The sequence below is a fragment of the Leuresthes tenuis genome, unplaced genomic scaffold (genome assembly GCF_036924035.1).
Source record: "Leuresthes tenuis unplaced genomic scaffold, fLeuTen1.0.hap1 SCAF_22, whole genome shotgun sequence".
Taxonomy (NCBI): domain Eukaryota; kingdom Metazoa; phylum Chordata; class Actinopteri; order Atheriniformes; family Atherinopsidae; genus Leuresthes; species Leuresthes tenuis.
Window position 1 is genome coordinate 20,422,517 of NW_027325376.1, and position 17,506 is coordinate 20,440,022.

The window sequence follows — 17,506 nt, forward strand, 5'->3', positions numbered from 1 at the left end:
GGGTGTCCATATGTGCACTTGGCACCAGGACACCCTTGATCGACTTTGTGGTTGTATCATCGGACTTGCGGCCGTATGTCCTGGACACTCGGGTGAAGAGAGGGGCGGAGCTGTCAACTGATCACCACCTGGTGGTGAGTTGGCTCCGCTGGTGGGGGAGGATGCCGATCAGACCTGGCAGGCCCAAACATATTGTGAGGGTCTGCTGGGAGCGTTTGTCAGAATCCCCCATCAGAAGGAGCTTTAACCATATCCCGGGGGAGGTGGGGGACATTGAGTCCGAATGGGCCACTCCATTGCCGAGGCAGCTGATCGGAGTTGTGGCCGTAAGGTTGTCGGTGCCTGTCGTGGCAGCAACCTTCGAACCTGCTGGTGGACACCAGTGGTGAGGGAAGCCGTCAAGCTGAAGTTGGAGTCCTATCGGGCCTTTTTGGCCAGTGGGACCCTGGAAGCAGCTGATAGGTACCGACAGACCAGACGGGCCGCGGCTTCGGCGGTTGCTGAGGCAAAAACTCGGGCCTGGGAGGAGTTCGGTGAGACCATGGAGAACGATTTCCGGACGGCCTCGAAGAGATTCTGGTCCACCATCCGGCGTCTCGGGGGGGGGAAGCGGCTCACAGTCAACACTGTTTACAGTGGGGACGGGGCTTTGCTGACCTCAACTAGGGATGTTGTGAGTTGGTGGGGGGAGTACTTCGAGGAACTCCTCAATCCTACCAACACGTGCTCGGAAGAGGCACAGTCGGAGAGCTCGGAGACGGGGCCTCCCATTTCTGGGGCTGAGGTTGCCGAGGTGGTCAAAAAGCTCCTCGGTGGCAAGGCCCCGGGGGTAGATGAGGTCTGTCCTGAGTTTCTCAAGGCTCTGGATGTTGTAGGGCTGTCTTGGCTGACACGCCTCTGCAGCATCGCGTGGACATCGGGGACAGTGCCTCTGGGATGGCAGATTGGGGTGGTGGTCCCCCTCTTTAAAAAGGGGGACCGGAGGGTGTGTTCCAACTATAGGGGTATCACACTCCTCAGCCTCCCTGGTAAGGTCTATTCGGGGGTATTGGAGAGGAGGATCCGTCGGATAATCGAGCCTCGGATTCAGGAGATGCAGTGTGGCTTTCGTCCTGGCCGTGGAACAGTGGACCAGCTCTATACCCTCGGCAGGATCCTGGAGGGTGCATGGGAGTTCGCCCAACCAGTCTACATGTGTTTTGTGGACTTGGAGAAAGCGTTCGACCGTGTCCCTCATGGAGTCCTGTGGGGGGTGCTCCGGGAATATGGAGTTCCGGACCCCTTGATAGGGGCCGTTCGGTCTCTGTATGACCGGTGCCAGAGTTTGGTCCGCATTGCCGGCAGTAAGTCGGATACGTTTCCGGTGAGAGTTGGACTCCGTCAGGGCTGCCCTTTGTCACCGATTCTGTTCCTAACTTTTATGGACAGAATTTCTAGGCGGAGCCAGGACGTTGAGGGTGTCCGATTTGGCGACCTCAGAATCGGGTCTCTGCTTTTTGCAGATGATGTGGTTCTGTTAGCGTCGTCAGGCCGTGACCTTCAGCTCTCACTGGAGCGATTCGCAGCCGAGTGTGAAGCGGCTGGGATGAGAATCAGCACCTCCAAATCCGAGACTATGGTTCTCAGCCGGAAAAGGGTGGAATGCTCTCTCCGGGTCGGGAATGAGATCCTTCCCCAAGTGGAGGAGTTCAAGTATCTCGGGGTCTTGTTCACGAGTGAGGGACGAATGGAGCGGGAGATTGATGGGCGGATCGGTGCGGCGTCTGCAGTGTTGCGGGCTCTGCACGACCCGTCGTTGTGAAGAGGGAGCTGAGCCAGAAGGCGAAGCTCTCTACTTACTGGTCAATCTTTGTTCCCATCCTCACCTATGGTCACGAGTTGTGGGTAGTGACCGAAAGAACAAGATCGCCAATACAAGCGGCCGAAATGGATTTCCTCCGCAGGGTGTCTGGGCTCTCCCTTAGAGATAGGGTGAGAAGCTCAGTCATCCGGGAGGGGCTCGGAGTAGAACCGCTGCTCCTCCGCATTGAGAGGAGTCAGATGAGGTGGCTCGGGCATCTGGTTAGGATGCCCCCTGGACGCCTCCCTGGGGAGGTGTTCCGGGCCCGTCCCACTGGGAGGAGACCCCGGGGGAGACCCAGGACACGTTGGAGAGACTATGTCTCTCGGCTGGCCTGGGAACGCCTCACGGTCCCCCCGGAAGAGCTGTAGAAAGTGGCCGGGGACAGAGACGTCTGGGTTTCTCTGCTCAAGCTGCTGCCCCTGCGACCCGACCCCCGGATAAGCGGCAGATGATGGATGGATGGATGGATGGATGGATGTTTGGATTTCATTATTTCATTATTGTGTAGATTTCATTGAACTAAATTAATGTTAAGGGAAACGATTCTGCTCAGTGACAACAGAGGTTTTTACCAAATGGACTGAAATATTTCCATGTGCACAAGCAGATGCACTCTCAGTAGCAAAAGCACGGGTAAAATAAATCATTTCTAGATTTGAAATTCCTGAAAAGATCTTCAGTGATAATTTGACACACTTTGTAAACAATGTCTTCTCACTGATGGCAAAGAACTTAAAATAGACCTTAGAAACCACTGTGCATATCATCCACAATCAGCAGGTTTCGTGGAGAGACACAATGGAATAATTAAGTCAAGACTGAAAAAAATCATGGAAGAAATGGGAAATATTGGGTTTACTGTTTACCATCCTAAAAATGCATCCTCCAACTAGCACAAGATGAACTCCATTTGAGAAAAGGTATGGAAGATCATTTGTACTCCCACAGTCAAAACACAGTCATCAACTGACATGATGAAGAAAAAAAAGAAAAAGAGAAGAAACCTTAGCAGAATACAAATATTAACAAGTAGAGAGATCTCTTCTGTTTAGTCTGTTAACTATCACTATCTATTTGTATCTATTTGCTCAGCCTGTTACAGCTCCAGACAAAGAGGTGTAGCCATTCTGATAAATAGAAGAGTAAATTTAACCATAAACAACACAGTTATAGATCCAGAAGGTAGATTTCTAATAGTTAATTTATCTATTCAAAATATGAATTTATGCATTGCAAATATATATGGTCCAAATGTGGATGACTCCTCATTTTTTCACTCCTTTTTCACTTCACTCTCTGATCACTCAGATAACACACTCATCATAGGAGGGGACTTTAACATGGTATTAGACTCAGGAGTAGACAGACTCAGTACTTCAGGAAGTCAGCGGAACTGGCAATCCACGAATATTGTTAAACAGTATATGAAAGATTTTGGTCTTTGTGATGCTTGGCGCTCCCACCACCCCACTCTTAGAGAATACACCTTCTTCTCACCGGTACACCACTCATATTCAAGAATAGATTATTTCTTAGTTAGCAGTTCCTTGATGAGGGATATTTCAGACACCAAAATCCACCCCATCACTATCAGTGATCACGCTCCAGTTTCTATCACTCTGAAGAATAACAGTTACACCACCAGCTAGGAATTGGAGATTTAATACATCATTACTAAAAGACCCTGATTTTATTAATTATTTCAAAAGGGAATGGTCTGTATATTTAGAAAACAATGACCTGCCGGGAATGTCAGCTTGTACTCTCTGGGAACCCGGAAAAGCAGTTATGAGAGGCAAAATAATCTCTTTTTCATCAAATAAGAAAAAGAGGGAAAGTTCAAGGATATCAGATTTAGAACTCAGGATTAAATCATTAGAAATTGTCTACAGTACCTCCAAAGAGGAACACATAATGAATGAACTAAGAAAAGCTAAACTTGAATTAAACAAAATTATTGATAAACAAACACAGTTTCTGATACAAAGACTTCGCTTGGAGAACTTTGAGCACGGCAATAAATCTGGAGGGTTCCTAGCTAACCAACTAAAGAGAAACAAAGAGAAAACAACAATCACTTCTGTTAAAGACTCAAAAGGAAATGTCACCCATGACCCCGATGTAATCAATAATGCTTTTAGGGACTTCTATAAAACCTTATATTCATCACAAAATGATCCATCAGACAGTAACATAGATCAGTTTCTTAGTAATATCAACTTTCCAAAATTACAAATCGAACAGGCAATGGCTCTGGATTCACCTCTTTCAATAGCAGAACTCCATGAAGCCCTTCAATATATGCCTAGTAACAAAGCCCCGGGACTAGATGGTTTTCCAGCAGAGTTCTACAAAGAATTTTGGACTGTTTTGACACCTGCATTTCACAAAATGGTATTACAAGTTAAGCAGAATGGAAGATTATCCCCACACATGAACTCTGCTAACATTATCTTGCTACAGAAAAAAGGAAAAGACCCCATACTTCCATCCAGCTACTGCCGGACCTAATTTTCAGCAATAAGCTTCTCTCGAGGAGATATGAAGGAATACAGATTTTGCTATAAAATGAAATCCTTCTATCAAACTGACTTAAAACGGTTTGTCCTTATTTCTTCACTTCTGATGAAGTTTCAACAATAAACAACAAACTTTGTATTATGAGAAAGAACCAGACTCATTCTTCAGGAATCCGAAAATAAGCTCTATTTTACGAGTTATGCACGAATTCGGATACTCCTATAAAACGAATTCCTTAACTCAAACCGAGTTAAGACTGGTTTGTCCTTCATATTTTTTCATGTCTAATCAAGTTTCAACGATAAACAACGTTGTACTTTGTAGAATGAGAAAGAACTACTTCAGCAATAAGCATCTCTCGATATATGACGAAGTACAGATTTTGCTATAAAATTAATTCCTGACTTAATTCCCTGACTTAAAACTGTTTGTCCTCCTTATTTATCCACTTCAAATCAAGTTTCAACAATTAAAAAAATTTTGTAGTTTGAGAAAGAACAACTTAATCTTCAGCAATCAGTATAAAAAGAGGGTAAGAAAAGGTGCATATGCCAACCATACATCACTAAAAGGTGGAGCGGAAGTATTCGGCTGCAAGTAGGTGTGAATGTCCGACCATAGTTTGTAAAAAACGGGTAAGAAAAGGTTCGAATGCCCGACTATATATTAACAAAAGCGGGAGGAGAGGTCTTCGGATGAGAGTGGTTGAGAATTTCCAACCATAATCTATAAAATGCGGTGAAAAAAAAGGTGTGAATGCCCCATAGAACACTAAAAGGTGGAGTGGACGTGTTCAGCTGCAAGAAGGTGTGAATGTCCGACTATATTTGGTGAAAAGCAGGTGAAGCAAGGTCTGAATGCCCAACCTTACATCATCAAAAGCGAGATCAGAGGTGTTTGGCTGCAAGAAGGCCATAGTTTGCCAAAAGCGGGTAAGGTGCGAATGACCGACTAAATATCAACAAAAGTGGGGGTGGAGGTCTTCAGATGCAAGTGGGTGTGAATATCCCACCATACAAGTATGGTGGAGAGGAAGCTGTGAATGGCCGACCATAGTAAAAAGCGGGTGAGAGAAGGTGCGAATGTCAAACCATACATAATCAAAACAGGGAGCTGAGGTGTTAAGCTGCGACAAGGTGTGAATGTCCACCCATAATTAATGAAAAGCGGGAAACAAGTAGGTTCGAATGCCCAACCATACATCATCAAAAGCAGGAGTGGATGTGTTCGGCTACAAGAAGGTTTGAATATCCGACCATAGTTTGTAAAAAGCGGGTAAGAAAAGGTTTGAATGCCCGAACATACACCATCAAAAGAGGGAGCGGAGGTGTTCCGCTGTAAGAAGGTGTGAATGTCCGACCATAGTTGGTAAAAAGCGGGTAAGAAAAGTTTAAAATACCCGACTGTACACAATCAATAGCGGGAGAGGAGGTTTTCGGCTGCAAGAAAGTCTGAATGTCCAACCATAATTTGTAAAAACTGGGGAAGAAAAGGCTCGAAAGCCCGATTATACACCATCAAAAGCAGAAGCGGAGGTGTTCAGCTTCAAGAAGACGTGAACGTCCGACCAAAGTTTTTAAAAAGCAGTTAAGCAAAGGTTCGAATATCCAACCAAACATAATCAAAAGCGGGAGCAGAGCTGTTCGACTGCAAGTAGGTGTGAATGTCAGATCATAATTTGCAAAAAGCTGATCAGAAAGGGTGAGAATGCCCGACTATACACCATCAAATGCGGGAGCGGAGTTGTTCGGCTGTGAGTAGGTGTGAATCTCTAACCATGATTGCTGAAAAATTTGTTAGAAAAGGTAAGAATGCCGGTCCATACATCATCAAAAGCGGGAGAGGTGGTGTTCGGCTGCAAGTAGGTGTGAATGTCCATCCATAATTACTGAAAAATGGTTGAGAAAAGGTACGAATGCCCAACCATACATCATCAAAAGCAGGAGTGGATGTGTTCAGCTGCAAGAAGGTTTGAATATCCGACCATAGTTTGTAAAAAGCGGGTAAGAAAAGGTTCGAATGTCCGACTATACACCATCAAATGCGGGAGCGGAAGTGTTCGGCTGTGAGTAGGTGTGAATATCCGACCATAATTGCTGAAAAATGTGTTAGAAAAGGTAAGAATGCCGGTCCATATATCATGAAAAGCGGGAGTGGAGGTGTTCGGCTACAAGAAGGTGTGAACGTCCGACCAAAGTTTGTAAAAAGCAGTTAAGCAAAGGTTCGAATATCCAACCAAACATAATCAAAAGCGGGAGCAGAGCTGTTCGACTTCAAGTAGGTGTGAATATCAGATCATAATTCTCAAAAAGCTGATGAGAAAGGGTGAGAATGCCCGACTATACACCATCAAATGCGGGAGCGGAAGTGTTAGGCTGTGAGTAGGTGTGAATATCCAACCATAATTGCTGAAAAATGTGTTAGAAAAGGTAAGAATGCCGGACCATATATCATCAAAAGAGGAAGCAGAGGTTTTCGGCTACAAGAAGGTTTGAATGTCCGACCATAGTTTGTAAAAAGCGGGTAAGAAAAGGTTCGAATGCCTGACTATACACCATCAAAAGCGGGAGCGGAGGTGTTCCGCTGTAAGACTGTGTGAATTTCCGACCATAGTTGGTAAAAAGCGGGTAAGAAAAGGTTAAAATACCCTACTGTACACAATCAATAGCGGGAGTGGAGTTGTTCGGCTACAAGAAGGTGTGAAAGTCCGACCATGGTTTGTAAAAAGCGGGTAAGAAAAGGTTCGAATTTCCGAATATATACCATCAAAAGCGGAAGCAGAGGTTTTCGGCTGCAAGAAGGTGTGAACGTCCAACCAAAGTTTGTAAAAAGCAGTTCAGGAAAGGTTCGAATATCCAACCAACCATAATCAAAAGCGGGAGCAGAGCTGTTCGACTGCAAGTAGGTGTGAATGTCAGATCATAATTTGCAAAAAGCTGATGAGAAAGGGTGAGAATGCCCGGCTATACATCATCAAAAGCAGGAGAGGTGTTTGGCTGCAAGAACCTGTGAATGTCCAGCCATAATTACTCACAAACGGGTAAGAAAAAGTAGTATTGCCAGACCATACATGATCAAAACAGGGAGCGGAGTTGGTTCAGCTGCAAGAAGGTATGTATGTCCGACTAAAGTTTATAAAAAGCGGGTAAGACAAGGTGCGAATGCCCGACAATGTATGATCAAAAGAAGAAGCGGAGGTTTTCGGCTACAAGAAGGTTTGAATGTCCGACCATAGTTTGTAAAAAGCGGGTAAGAAAAGGTTCGAATGCCTGACTATACACCATCAAAAGCGGGAGCGGAGGTGTTCCGCTGTAAGACTGTGTGAATGTCCGACCATAGTTGGTAAAAAGCGGGTAAGAAAAGGTTAAAATACCCGACTGTACAAAATCAATAGCGGGAGCGGAGTTGTTCGGCTCCAAGAAGGTGTGAAAGTCCGACCATGGTTTGTAAAAAGCGGGTAAGACAAGGTGTGAATGCCTAACAATGTATGATCAAAAGAGGGAGCGGAGCTGTTCGGTTGCAAGGTCTGAATGTCCAACCATAATTTGTAAAAACCGGCTAAGAAAAGGCTCGAAAGCCCGACTATACACCATCAAAGCGGGAGCGGAGGTGTTCAGCTGCAAGAAGGTGTGAATGTTCGACTAAAGTTTGTAAAAAGCTGGTAAGACAAGCTGCGAATGCCCGACAATGTATGATCAAAAGCGGGAGCGGAGGTTTTCAGCTGCAAGAAGGTCTGAATGTCCATCAATAATTGCTAGAAAACATGAAAGAAAATTTTCAAAAATAAAACCGAACATGATCATAAGTGGGAGAGGATGTGTTCAGCTGCAAGAAGGTGTGAATATCCACCCGTAATTCCGTAAAAATGGGTAAAAAAAAGGTGCGAAAGCCCAACCATACATCATCATAAGCAGGATTGGATGTGTTCGGCTACAAGAAGGGGTGAACAGCCAACCAAAGTTTTTAAAAAGCAGTTAAGAAAAGGTTCGAATATCCAACCAAACATAATCAAAAGCGGGAGCAGAGCTGTTCGACTGCAAGTAGGTGTGAATGTCAGATCATAATATGCAAAAAGCTGATGAGAAAGGGTGAAAATCCCCGACTATACACCATCAAATGCGTTAGCGGAGTTTTTCGGCTGTGAGTAGGTGTGAATCTCCGACCATAATTGCTGAAAAATGTGTTAGAAAAGGTAAAAATGCCGGTCCATACATCATCAAAAGCGAGAGAGGTGGTGTTCGGCTGCAAGTAGGTGTGAATGTCCAGCCATAATTACTCACAAACGGGTAAGAAAAAGTAGTATTGCCAGACCATACATGATCAAAACAGGGAGCGGAGTTGGTTCAGCTGCAAGAAGGTATGTATGTCCGACTAAAGTTTATAAAAAGCGGGTAAGACAAGGTGCGAATGCCCGACAATGTATGATCAAAAGAAGAAGCGGAGGTTTTCGGCTACAAGAAGGTTTGAATGTCCGACCGTAGTTTGTAAAAAGCGGGTAAGAAAAGGTTCGAATGCCTGACTGTACACCATCAAAAGCGTGAGCGGAGGTGTTCCGCTGTAAGACTGTGTGAATGTCCGACCATAGTTGGTAAAAAGCGGGTAAGAAAAGGTTAAAATACCCGACTGTACACAATCAATAGCGGGAGCGGAGTTGTTCGGCTCCAAGAAGGTGTGAAAGTCCGACCATGGTTTGTAAAAAGCGGGTAAGAAAAGGTGTGAATGCCCAACAATGTATGATCAACAGAGGGAGCGGAGGTTTTCGGCTAAAAGAAGTTTTGAATGTCCGACCATAGTTTGTAAAAAACGGGTAAGAAAAGGTTCGAATATCCAACCAAACATAATCAAAAGCCGGAGCAGAGCTGTTCGACTGCAAGTTGGTGTGAATGTCCAGCCATAATTACTCACAAAATGGTAAGAAAAGGTAGTATTGCCAGACCATACATGATCAAAACAGGGAGCGGTGGTGGTTCAGCTGCAAGGTGTGAATGTCTGACTATAGTTTGTAAAAGGCGGGTAAGACAAGGTACGAATGCCCCAAAATGTATGATCAAAAGAGGGAGCGGAGGTTTTCGGCTGCAAGGTCTGATTGTCCAACCATAATTTGTAAAAATCGGATAAGAAAAGGCTCGAAAGCCCGACTATACACCATCAAAAGCGGGAGCGGAGGTGTTCAGATGCAAGAAGGTGTGAATGTTTGACTAAAGTTTGTAAAAAGCTGGTAAGACAAGGTGCGAATGCCCGACAATGTATGATCAAAAGCGGGAGTGGAGGCTTTCAGCTGCAAGAAGTTCTGAATGTCCATCAATAATTTTTAGAAAACATGAAAGAAAATTTTCAAAAATCAAACCGCACATGATCATAAGTGGGAGAGGATGTGTTCAGCTGCAAGAAGGTGTGAATGTCCACCAATAATTACTGATAAATGGGTAAAAACAAGGTGCGAATGCCCAACCATACATCATCAAAAGCAGGATTGGATGTGTGCGGCTACAAGAAGGGGTGAACGTCCCACAAAAGATTTTAAAAAGCAGTTAAGAAAAGGTTTGAATATCCAACCAAACATAATCAAAAGCGGGAGCAGAGCTGTTCGACTGCAAGTAGGTGTGAATGTCAGATCATAAATAGCAAAAAGCTGGTGAGAAAGGGTGAGAGTGTCCAACCATACATGATCAAAACAGGGAGCGGAGGATTTCAGCTAGGACAAGGTGTGAATGTCCACCCATAATTAATGAAAAGCGGGCAACAAGTAGGTTCGAATGCCCAACCATACATCATCAAAAGCAGGAGTGGATGTGTTCGGCTACAAGAAGGTTTGAATGTCCGAGCATAGTTTGTAAAAAGCGTGTAAGAAAAGGTTCGAATGCCCGAACATACACCATCAAAAGCGGAAGCGGATGTGTTCGGCTACAAGAAGATGTCAAAGTCCAACCATGGTTTGTAAAAAGCGGGTAAGAAAAGGTGCGAATGCCCAACAATGTATGATCAACAGAGGGAGCGGAGGTGTTCGGCTGTAAGAATGTGTGAATGTCCGACCAAAGTTTTGAAAAAGCAGTTAAGAAAAGGTTCGAATATCCAACCAAACATAATCAAAAGCGGGAGCAGAGCTTTTCGACTGCAAGTAGGTGTGAATGTCAGATCATAATTTGCAAAAAGCTGATGAGAAAGGGTTAGAATGCTTGACTATACACCATCAAATGCGGGAGCGGAAGTGTTCGGCTGTGAGTAGGTGTGAATTTCCAACCATAATTGCTGAAAAATGTGTTAGAAAACATAAGAATGCTGGACCATACATCATCAAAGGCCTCCCGCCTTTGGTGGTGTTCGGCTGCAAGAAGGTGTGAAAGTCCGACCATGGTTTGGAAAAAGCGGGTAAGAAAAGGTTCGAATGCCTGAATGTACACCATCAAAAGTGGAAGCGGAGGTGTTCGGCTGCAAGAAGGTGTGAACGGCCGACAAAAGTTTGTAAAAAGCAGTGAAAAGCGAGAAAAAGCTTTTCGTAAGTTCTGCATGCTTTGGGATTTTCTTTATAAAATGCATTCCTTCACTCAAACTATGTTAAAACTTATTTGTCCTTCATATTTACCACGTTTAGAAAGATTTAAACAAAAAAAAACAACTTTGCAGTAAAAGAAAGACCAAATCTAAAGTTTCAGGAATCCGAGTATAAGCTTGCTTTCATGAGTTCTGCACCATTACGGATTTTGCTATAAAATTAATTGCTTTGCTCAAACCAAGTTAAAACTGCTTTGTCCTTCCATATTTATCAATGTCGAGATAGATTTAAACAAAACATAAAACCACATTGTACTTTGCAATATAAGAAAGAGCAACACTGAAGGATCAGGAATCCGAGAATAGGCTTTTCATGTGTTCTGCATGTTTTGGGATTTTGTTTTGAAATTCCTTCACTCAAACTATGTTAAAACTGCTTTGTCCTTCATAGTTATCCATGTTTAAAAATGTTTGAAGCATAAACCTCCTCATATTACCCTGAATGAGAAAGAACCACACTTGTGATTAAGTCTCCTTTAGAGGAGTTCTGCATGATTGGGGATTTTGCTATTAAATAAATTCCTTCACTCAAACCGAGTGAAAACTGCTTTTACCTTCATATTTATCAATGTCTAGATCGACTTCAACAAAGAACAACATTTTTCTTTCCACAGTTTCCACTTGGTTTGAGTGAAGGAATGAATTTTATAGCAAAATCCGAAATTATGCAAAACTCCTCAAAAGGAACGTATTGCTATTTTACTGCAAAGTACAATGTTGTTTAGGTGGACATTTACTCTTTCTTGCAGCTGAACCAACTCCGCTCCCTGTTTTTATCATGTATGGTCTGGCAATACTACCTTTTCTTACCCGTTTGTGAGTAATTATGGCTGGACACTCACACCTATTTGCAGCCGAACACCACCTCTCTCGCTTTTGATGATGTATGGACTGGCATTCTTACCTTTTCTAACACATTTTTCAGCAATTATGGTTGGAGATTCACACCTACTCACAGCCGAACAACAATGTTGTTCTTTGTTGAAGTCAATGTAGACATTGATAAATATGAAGGACAAAGCAGGTTTAGCTTGGTTTGAGTGAAGAAATTCATTTTATACATAAAATCCGAAATCGTGCAGAACTCATGAAAGCAAGCTTATACTCGGATTCCTGAAACTTTAGATTTGCTCTTTCTTTTACTGCAAAGTACAACGTTGTTTTTTTTGTTTCTTACCAGCTTTTTACAAACTATGGTCGGACATTCACACCTCCGTACAGCGGAACACCTCTGCTCCCTCTTTTGATGGTGTATGTTCGGGCATTCGAACCTTTTCTTACCCGCTTTTTGCAAAATATGCTCGGATATTCAAACCCATTTTTCAGTAATTATGGGTGGATATTCAGACCTTCTTACAGCCGAACACCTCCGCTGCTGCTTTTGATGGTGTATAGTCTAGCTTCCGAGCCTTTTCTTCCCCGGTTTTTACAAATTATGGTTGCACTTTCAGACCTTCTTGCAGCCGAAAACCTCCACTCCCTGTTTTGATCATGTATGGTCTGGCAATACTACCTTTTCTTACCCGTTTGTGAGTAATTATGGCTTGACATTCACACCTACTTTCAGCCGAACACCACTTCTACCGCTTTTGATGATGTATTATCCGGCATTCTAGTCTTTTCTAACACATTTTTCAGCAATTATGGTGTGACATTCACACCCAATCACAGCCGAACACTTCCGCTCCCGCATTTGATGGTGTATAGTCAGGCATTCTCACCCTTTCTCATCAGCTTTTTGCAAATTATGATCTGATATTCACACCTACTTGCAGTCGAACAGCTCTGCTTCCGCTTTTGATTATGTTTGGTTGGATATTCGAACCTTTTCTTAACTTCTTTTTACAAACTTTCGTCGGACGTTCACACCTTCTTGCAGCCGAACACCTCCGTTTCCGCTTTTGATGGTATATACTTGGGCATTCGAACCTTTTCTTACCCTCTTTTTACAAACCATGGTCGGACTTTCACACCTTGTAGCCGAACAACTCCAATCCTGCTATTGATTGTGTACAGTCGGGTATTTTAACCTTGTCGCGGCCAAACACCTCCGCTCCCTGTTTTGATCATGTATGGTTTGACCTTCGCACCTTTTCTCACCCGCTTTTTACTATGGCCCACCCGCTGCAATGAGCACTCTTCAGCCCTTTTAAATGGTATAACTTTGCACTCCCGCATGCTCCAGCAAGCACCATTCAAGCAACACCTTTGAACTCCAGCTTCGAACATCGGCACAGTCGCAACAAGTAAGGCGACTCTACTCAGAGAAGTCACTCTGCACAGTGACAAGCCACCTTCCCCATGGTGAGCTTTGCTTGATTGAGACGCTTTCTCCCCCCCCTTGCTCCTCGGCTGACCAAGTAGGAACAATCGGGCCCTATTCGATGGCTGCCTTGTCTTTTACTCTGTGCAAAAGACAAGGCAGCCACAAACACCACGGGAACACCGTATTGAGGCTTTGTTCTGACCGCTCATTCGGTGTTGCGTATCTTTCAAGCAATTCTCCCGGTTAGCCCGCACTCGGCTCGCTCCCAGAGCCGTGTTAAAGTCTACTTCGCATTCACTCTCTTTTCTCAGCAGACTAAAAGAAACTTCCTTCCTGCACCGCTGTTTGCTTTTTCACAAGAGCAGAGAAGAGCGCACCGTCCCCAGCGGCACTGCAGTACCGGGTCGATGCTTGGAGTGAACGGAGCAAGCTCCTTTTTCAACTCCTATTGCTAAAAATCCATTTAATATGTAGTCCTCGTATAGAGGACATATCAGATATTAAACTGATAAGAACAGATACTACACTTGATCTTAGCCAAAAGGCCGAGAAGCGATAACTGTCCACTGGTTCACGTCCGAGGGCCCTTCCTGGCATAATGCGCACTTGTAGCGGTGTTCTTTTTATGGCCATAGGTGGCCAGAGTGTCACTTTGCACCTCCGCCCACCCGCTGCAATGAGCACTCTTCAGCCCTTTTAAATGGTATAACTTTGCACTCCTGCACGCTCCAGCAAGCACCATTCAAGCAACAACTTTGCACTCCAGCTTCGAGCATCGGCACATTCGCAACAAGTAAGGCGACTCTACTCAGAGAAGTCACTCTGCACAGTGACAAGATTTCTTTTGCACAGACAGAAAGGGCTTCACCCGCAAAAGTAAAGCCTGCCAAAAATAGAAAAAACTCATTAGTGCTGCTCTCCACGGAAGTCTTTAGTAAAAGGCGAAAGACTTGTTATGAAGAGAAACCAGAGTACGATTATCCGTCACTGCGGGAGCAGGGCATCAGGCTAGTTGGCATAGCCACCTTCCCCATAATGAGCTTTGCTTGGTTGAGACGCTTGCTCCCCCCCCGTTGCTCCTCTGCTGACCAAGTAGGAACAATTGGGCCCTATTCGATGGCTTTTACTCTGTGCAAAAGACAAGGCAGCCACTCGGCTCGCTCCCAGAGCCGTGTTAAAGTTTACTTCACATTCACTCTCTTTTCTCAGCAGACTAAAAGAAAGTTTCATCTTGGGCTCCCTGAAACTTCCATCCTGCACCGCTGTTTGCTTTTTCACAAGAGCGCACCGTTCCCAGCGGCACTGCAGTACCGGGTCAATGCTTCGAGTGAACGGAGCAAGCTCCTTTTTCAACTCCAATTGCTAAAAATCCATTTAATATGTAGTCCTCGTACAGAGGACATATCAGATATTAAACTGATAAGAACAGATACTACACTTGATCTTAGCCAAAAGGCCGAGAAGCGATAACTGTCCACTGGTTCACGTCCGAGGGCCCTTCCTGTTTATGTTTATGTTTGTGTATTTAGCAGACGCTTTTATCTAAAGCGACTTACAAATGAAGATTTAACAAGCTATTTAAAGCTAACAATAAACTACATAGAAGGAACCCACTAGTCTGACTATGTCAGAGGTGACAGAGTAGAGATAGGGTGTAGGCATAGAAAGAAGTGCAGAAAGATAAAGTGCAGAGATAGAGGGGGTAGGGAAGTACAAGGTAAGTGCTAGGATAGGAGATGCTCTCTGAAGAGCTGGGTTTTCAAGAGCTTCTTGAAGATAGACAGGGACGCCCCTGTTCTGGTAGAACTAGGTAGGTCATTCCACCATCGTGGGACGACACGTGAAAAGAGTTTGGATTGTCTTAGGCGTGGTGTAGGCACTGCTAGACAACAATCCTGGGACGAACGGAGGGACCGAGTTGTGACATAAGCCTTTGCAAGAGCATTCAAGTAGATGGGAGCCGTTCCATTAAGCACTTTGTAGGCTAACATCAGTGACTTGAATTTGATGCGGGCGGCTAAAGGTAGCCAGTGGAGTTCAATGAACAGAGTGGTGACGTGTGCTCATTTAGGCTGATTGAAGACCAGACACGCCGCCGCGTTCTGGATCATCTGCAGAGGTTTCACAGCAAAGGCTGGGAGACTAGTTAGGAGAGCGTTGCAGTGGTCAAGGCGGGAGATGACCATGGCCTGCACCAGGAGCTGGGTGGCATGTTGGGTCAGGTATGGTCTGATCTTTCTTATGTTTAGTAATGCAAAGCGGCATGAACGAGCAACCGAGGTAACGTGATCTTTGAAGGTTAGTTGGTCATCAATCATGACACCCAAGTTTCTAGCAACCTTTGATGGAGCAAGAGATAGGGATTCGGTTTGGATGCAGATGCTGTGTTGTATGGTTGGTTTGGCTGGAAAGACAAGCAGTTCAGTTTTTGGGAGGTTAAGTTGGAGATGATGGGCTTTCATCCATGCTGATATGTAAGAGAGACAGTCTGAGATTCGTGCTGAGACCGTGTGGTCATCAGGTGGGAATGACAGATAGAGCTGGGTATCATCAGCATAACATTGGTATGAGAAGCCATGTGATCGGATGATCTGTCCCAGTGAGTTGGTGTATATGGCAAAGAGAAGAGGTCCCAGTACTGAGCTTTGGGGGACCCCTGTGGCAAGGTGGTGCGCTGCAGAAGTGTGACCAAGCCAGGATACTTTGAAGGACCGACCAGTGAGGTATGATTCAAACCAGGAGTGTGCTCTCCCTGTGATGCCCATGCTTGAGAGCATGGACAAAAGAATACTGTGGTTGACAGTGTCAAATGCAGCCGATAAGTCGAGCAGGATAAGTACAGAGGACTTAGCTGTCGCTCTGGCTTCTTTTAAGGCTTCTGTCACAGCTAACAGAGCCGTCTCGGTGGAGTGTCCACTTTTAAACCCAGATTGGTTTGGGTCAAGGAGGTTGTTATGAGAGAGGTAATCGTTGACCTGCTTAAAGACCCCCCTTTCAATGATTTTAGACAGAAACGGGAGGAGAGAGACCGGCCGATAATTCTCCACATGAGTTGGAGGGAGGGAAGGTTTCTTGAGCAGCGGTGTAACCTGAGCTTGTTTGAAGGTGGTAGGAAAAGTGCCCGATGTCAGTGAAGCATTAATCACATGCGTGACTGCTGCAGTTACAGTAGGAGCAATGGATTGGAGAAGATTAGTAGGAACAGGGTCCACCGGGCACGTAGTAGGACGGCTACATGTGAGAAGTTTAGACACACTGCTCTGAGTCAGAGGGGTAAATGAGGAAAATGATGCAGTAGGACTTCTGCATGCAGATTTTGTGGTAACAGGTTTGGTAAACTGTTTGCTTATAGCTGCCACTTTGTCAGTAAAAAATGAGGCGAAGCTGTCTGCTGTTAGATTGGTAGCAGGTGGCGGAGGCGGAGGATTAAGTAGAGTTTTGAAGGTGGAAAAAAGTTTCCGGGTGTCAGTAGTACTATGCATCTTGTTGATGTAGAAAGACTTTTTTGCATCAGTGACACTGGATGCGAATGATGACAGTAGCACCTGGAATTTAGCTAGATCTGCCGGATCTTTTGACTTTTGCCATTTCCTTTCGGCAGCCCTTCCTGGCACAATGCGCACTGGTAGCGGTGTTCTTTTTATGGCCATAGGTGGCCAGAGTGTCACTTTGCACCTCCGCCCACCCGCTGCACTGAGCACTCTTCAGCCCTTTTAAATGGTATAACTTTGCACGCCCGCACGCTCCAGCGAGCACCATTCAAGCAACAACTTTGCACTCCAGCTTCGAACATCGGCACAGTCGCAACAAGTAAGGCGACTCTACTCAGAGAAGTCATTCTGCACAGTAACAAGATTTCTTTTGCACAGACAGAAAGGGCTTCACCCGCAAAGGTAAACCCTGCCAAAAATAGAAACAACTCATTAGTGCTGCTCTCCACGGCAGTCTTTAGTAAAAGGTGAAAGACTTGTACGTTATGAAGAGAAACCAGAGTACGATTATCCGTCACTGCGGAAGCAGGGCATCAGGCTAGTTGGCATGGCCACCTTCCCCATGGTGAGCTTTGCTTGGTTGAGACGCTTGCTCCCCCCCCTTGCTCCTCGGCTGACCAAGTAGGAACAATCGGGCCCTATTCGATGGTTGCCTTGTCTTTTACTCTGTGCAAAAGACAAGGCAGCAACAAAAACACCACGGGAACACCGTATTGAGGCTTTGTTCTGACCGCTCATTCGGTGTCGCGTTTCTTTAGAGCAATTCTCCCGGTTAGCCCGCACTCGGCTCGCTCCCAGAGCCGTGTTAAAGTCTACTTCGCATTCACTCTCTTT

At 44.9% G+C, this 17,506-nt stretch overlaps 4 non-coding genes across 4 annotated transcripts; all 4 read right to left on the bottom strand.

Moving 5' to 3' along the window:
- Positions 1-13,547: 13,547 nt before the first annotated feature.
- Positions 13,548-13,738, bottom strand: LOC140282464 (U2 spliceosomal RNA). Its single transcript, XR_011909895.1, has one exon. It is a non-coding gene; the product is annotated as a U2 spliceosomal RNA (small nuclear RNA).
- A 308-nt stretch (positions 13,739-14,046) lies between these two features.
- On the bottom strand, positions 14,047-14,156 carry LOC140282478 (U5 spliceosomal RNA). The gene has a single exon (XR_011909908.1). It is a non-coding gene; the product is annotated as a U5 spliceosomal RNA (small nuclear RNA).
- Positions 14,157-14,458: 302 nt separating this feature from the next.
- Positions 14,459-14,649, bottom strand: LOC140282418 (U2 spliceosomal RNA). Its single transcript, XR_011909855.1, has one exon. It is a non-coding gene; the product is annotated as a U2 spliceosomal RNA (small nuclear RNA).
- A 2,412-nt stretch (positions 14,650-17,061) lies between these two features.
- On the bottom strand, positions 17,062-17,177 carry LOC140282415 (U5 spliceosomal RNA). The gene has a single exon (XR_011909852.1). It is a non-coding gene; the product is annotated as a U5 spliceosomal RNA (small nuclear RNA).
- Between the last annotated feature and the right edge of the window lie 329 nt (positions 17,178-17,506).